The sequence below is a fragment of the Carya illinoinensis genome, chromosome 6 (assembly GCF_018687715.1).
Source record: "Carya illinoinensis cultivar Pawnee chromosome 6, C.illinoinensisPawnee_v1, whole genome shotgun sequence".
NCBI classification, from domain to species: domain Eukaryota; kingdom Viridiplantae; phylum Streptophyta; class Magnoliopsida; order Fagales; family Juglandaceae; genus Carya; species Carya illinoinensis.
Window position 1 is genome coordinate 20,960,551 of NC_056757.1, and position 5,345 is coordinate 20,965,895.

Consider the following 5,345-nt stretch of genomic DNA (forward strand, 5'->3'; position numbering starts at 1 on the left):
GTTTGGGCAAATTATGTTTATTGATGGTTTATTTTGGAAGTGACTATTAGGTTACCAAGATATAGTATACAATGAAAGTTTCGATGATATAGCATGAAGGTTGATTGAGGTTAATACAATTCATTCTAAGAAGTAATAATTTTTAGAATTTTCTTGGGTGTGGTTTTGAAGTTCTTGACGATATGGTGATTCCGGTTTACGTGGCTACTTTAGGAGTTCTAGACGTGATGCGTCGCTGGGAGACTAGTACGAATATGATGGAATTGCTTTAGGAGTATAATTGGAGAGATCTTTAATCATACTTGTGTGGAAATGGCTGATGGTATGATTTTCTCAAGTATACTCTGAGTTACGTAGTGTATTCTACTTGGCGCTGATATTGATCTCACAAATTTTGAGGACAAAATTTATTTTAAGGGGGGGAGGATGTGACACCCCGTTTTTACGTGTATTTTCACTGAAGGAATATTTTAATTTAATTAATATAATAGTTCTTTTATTTTAAATTATCGAATTTTAATTGGATTTTAATTGTTGTTGAATTTATTTTAGCTTGTCTTTGGATTTAAAATTAAATAGTTTGTTTTTACTAGTTAATTATTATATTTTAGCTTTACGTTGTGTTTAAAATATTTTCTTAGTTTTATTACTTTTAAACTTATTTTCGTTGGATCAGTTGTTGGACTCCAGAGGTGAGGATTGTACCTCATTTCTTTTCTTTTCTTTTTCTTTTTCCCTTTTTCCTTTTCTTTTCTTCTTTTCTTTCTTTTCTTCTTTCTTTTCTTCTTCTTCTTCTTCCCATTTTCCTCCTCTCCCACGTACGCACATCTGCCCCTTTTTCTCATTCCCGTCGCCGCCACTTTGACCGGCCAGTTCTCTGCCGTCCGGCCACCGTTTAGTGCACCGTCACCACCATTCTCTTCCCCTTCCACCAAAGATCATCCCCACCAATTTTTACAGCCATCGGACCAGCCGTTAGCCTTCGAGAGCCGCCGGAAGTCGCTGCACCTGCTCTGTTTTTGCCCCTGTCGCCGGTTGCTTTTGCAACCCAGAACCGCCGCTCGCCGGCGGCGTGGCCTACACCACCCACCCAGTTTTCTTTCCCTCTCACCGGTGAACATCCCCACCAAGTTTCACCTCCATCCGAGCCACCGTTAGCCGCCATGAGCTCCTCCAAGCCATACGGTTTTTCACCGTTTTCGACGCCGTCGCACCACCTCCGGCCACCATCTTTTCACAGCTTCTTCCCCTACCTCTTGCCGACCTAAACCACCCATTTCCGGCCTCGATCCGTTGCCGGAGCAGCTCCCACGAGCTCAACTCCGTTCAGCCCCTTTTTGGCCTTCGACCGCCATTTCCACCACCACCCACGGCCAAAACTCGTTTCCTTTAACTTCATAAATATCTCAAGACCATTCCCTATCAATTTCGTGCCTTGGTTTGTCCCCGTTCGAAAATGGGTAATTTATTACCCACGGCAACAGTGTAAATTACACTGTTATGTTGCTCTTCCTCCGCCGTTTGCAACGCCGCGAGCTTTCTAAAAATACCGTATAGCGCTGTAAGTATTTTTCAAACCCTATTTTCAGATTTAAATATATATTGCTCTTTCAATAATTTATCTGCTGGTTGGTTGATTCCGGACTGAGTCCGAGGAGTTCGGGGGTCGGATGGATGGAGGACGGAGTTACTTGTTTTATTGATTTATGTTGGTTGATTATTTTTGTGCATTGATATAGCATTACATGGTGCATGCACGTGTGTTTTTGTTTAAGTGTGAAAAGCCTGTTTATTGGCGTAAGTGGACTTACGAGTGCGTGTGTATCACGACCCCAAGCCGGGATGGGGTATTATCTCGGTGGAGCTCCTCTGGTCATTCGGGAGTGGAATAAACTGAGTGACGTCCGTTGGGTTGTCGCTGGGCGACGACGGGAGCGGGGCTAGGGGATGCTTGGCTACGAACGCGCCGGGCGCGGAACCGGGCATCGCTTTACTCACCGACTCCGTGGCCCTTCGCTGGCGAGGGCTAGAGGATGCTTGGCTACGAACACGCGGGGCGTGGAACTGGGCATCGCTCGTTAGATGTCACATGCGTGGTGGTACTCTGCGGTGTGGCACTGGAGCCAGGGTGTGCGGATGACCCCTAGGGGAGGTCATGGTGCATACGGATAAAATGGATAATGGTTTGAGATGGATAAAGGCCAAATGTGACTTTTGGCGTGATATTTGGAAAAGATATGTTTTTGGGCCAAATGGGATTTTTGGCGTGTGTGGAAAGTTATGTTTTATGGATTTTGCGCATTGGCATCACTTCATGCATGTTGTTTGAGTTCTATGTGTTTTTATCTGGTGGTGTTTGGGTTTTACTTACCTGCGGTACCATTTTTGGTTCCGTAGCTTTTGGTGCAGGTTTTGAGGATGAGGAGGAGGAGGCTGAGCCCGAGGATGCGGCTCCGCCGGGTTGCTGATGTTATGCTTTATATTTGATTTTAAAACTATGTTCGTGTTTTGTAATATTTTATTTAGGTATGTTTTAAACAACTTGTATTACGTTAAGAAAAAATTCTGGTACTTAGTTATGGCTTTCGTTATCCGCTGCGTGTTTCTTCGTGCACATATGTTGCTTTTGCACACACTTGGCACCCGTCGTTAGGGTGGTGACCCGGGTTGTCACCATCCCGACGTCTCAATTTTCCCGTGTCCGTGCGTGGGGATTTGGGGGCGTCACATGCGATTTTATGGATAGATGTGCAAGTCATAGACCTAAGCTTGGTCCATCATAATATGCTAGAATACTATTAGTGGTTCCCCTTGTTGCCATAAGATGTGGGGCCAGTGTACAACCTCACATATAAAGTTAAGTGTGTTGGCCATTAAAATAAGTATGATAAGTCATATAATTCAATACAAGTCATGTATGTCATAAACATATGTATGAATGATCATGATTTTAAGTTTTCAACATGAGAATTTTTATGAAAACCCTTATGTTCATTATGTTTATGTTGTGATAGGTTTCCTATTGTGATTCGGCTCATTTTAGTTTTATTTTATTTTTTAACCACCCAGGCACGACCAGGCAGACCGTGATTAGATGAATCAATTGATTAAATTCTAGACTTCTTAGAATAATTTATGTTTATGACAAACATTTTATTCAGTTGTTCACAATTGTCTTTATTTAATATTATTGGAGACATATTTTATCAAATAATTCCTTATGTTTATTTTGTTAAAATATGAGATCTTTAGCTAGATTATTTTATAAAAATTGCATGACATCCCTAGCCTACGAGAAAGGGGCGTTACATCTCAAATTTGCCTCGAGTTTTTATGGAATTTGTTTACTTGTGATTCTAGATTAAATGCTTAGCTCAAGTTTAGAACTTGTAGATTAGATGCTTAGCTCAAGTTTAGAACTTGAATATTAAGTATAAGATTTTATTTTTTGAAGGTTTAATTCATGAAAGTTTCAGATTGTGGTGTTGTTGTTTTAAGACAAAAATATGTAGTACCCAATTTAGACTTAGTATGCATGCCGATTGTTTTGATAATGATTTTTGTGATTTTGGTTGTTGTTCAAGCATGATTATCACTTAGCCTTCATCTATGAACATGTTAAGAGTGTGTTTATGAACATTTGGAATCCTTGGAGTTGATTTGAAAAGTGTTAGACCAAGAACATCAAGGGTGTGTTCTATTTGACCCAAACTTAATGCTTTGGGCATTTCATTGATACGAAGAGTTTAGATTTTGTTGAAGTGATTCTTTTGATGTCTTAGGATGATCTTAGAATATAAGATATGATTTTTAGTGTTACATGAATTGCTTTAAGTATATGGATTGAGGTTTGAAAGAATTGCAACAAAAAGCAAGACTTTTCTAACCTTAATGTGAATTGGCCAGTGCATAGTTTGTATAGCTGTGTTTTGTTTTAAATTTTTATAATTTTATATTTGGATTTAAGACAAAATTATTAAGAGAAATATAGGTTTTCGTAGAATCTGGAGTCAGTCTGCAGAATTCTTAATTTAGGGACAAGATGGTTATTTCTCGCAAGTAGAAAGGTAAAACAACAATTTTGCCATAAGTAAGTGAGTTTTATGTTTTTAGTGTTTAATGGGATATTCTAGCCCTTGGAATTATTTCAATTCACTTTACGGTATTTTCATGCTACTTTGACGTCATTGACAATCACTATAAATTAGCCTCTAATAATATAATATTCTAATTTTCTCTCTTTGATTTTGATTCTTCAACATTATTTTAATTTTCTTGAGGGTCGACTTGGTAGTTTTGATGTATAAATAGTTGGAAATTATAAAAATAAAAATAAATAAATATGTAATATTAAATAAAAAATACATTAAAAATAATATTTTATTATTATAGAAAGTGAGATGGTTAATCTAATATAGAGTTCAAGTTTAAAATGATTAACTAAATGTCAAAAAGTGACATATTAACCAAATTTTATCTAAAACTTTGTCTGAACCAATACTAGTACTCTTAAATTGGTCAAATCTCTTAAAATCTTGAACAAATCATTTAAATAAAAGCTGACAAAACGAGACCCGCATGCCCATTTACTTAAAAAATTGATGCTACTTTGCGCTTAAACTGCACTGCTCAAATGGACCGCTAGGTTTTTTTTTTTTTTAATTTTATTTTTACATTTTTTTAATAGATTTAAATATTTAAAAAAATTAAAAAAAAAAACACATCAATATACTTAAAATTACTTCCTTAATAACTAATTAAAAAAAATCTCCCGAGTAGTACACTTGAGTTGTACCGCTTGAGGGGGCACACAAGCATTTCTCTACTTAAAAATAGACAAAGCTGCTCTAAATATTCTATCTAATATAACTGAAATTTTTTTATATGTTTTAAGTATAAATAATATAGTTTATTAGTATAAATTATTAGAAGTATACACATTTATAATTATATTAGATAATTATAAAATAAATATGATAAATATACAAATTCTTAGTGCTAGTTTGGACACTTATCTTTACTCATGGGTTTCATTTTGTAAAGTTTGAACTTATGCTTCTAAAAAAATTATTTTCCTTCAATATGGATTGTTTTCAAACTACAAAAGAAACACTACTCTCTGTCTCTTTCTATCTATCTCTATCTCTCACTCACATCATTTTCTTGAATACTTCTTTGCCCCATCAAATCTCGATCTTTGATTCGTATCCATTTCTTCTTTTCCATTTGTCGTGCTCTCTCTCTCTCTTCTCTAATTCCTTTTACGGAGAACAAAACAACCACCACCACGACAACGGTTTCAAAACGGGTTCTTAGGAGCCAGGTGCTGACTTAGGTGGAATTAT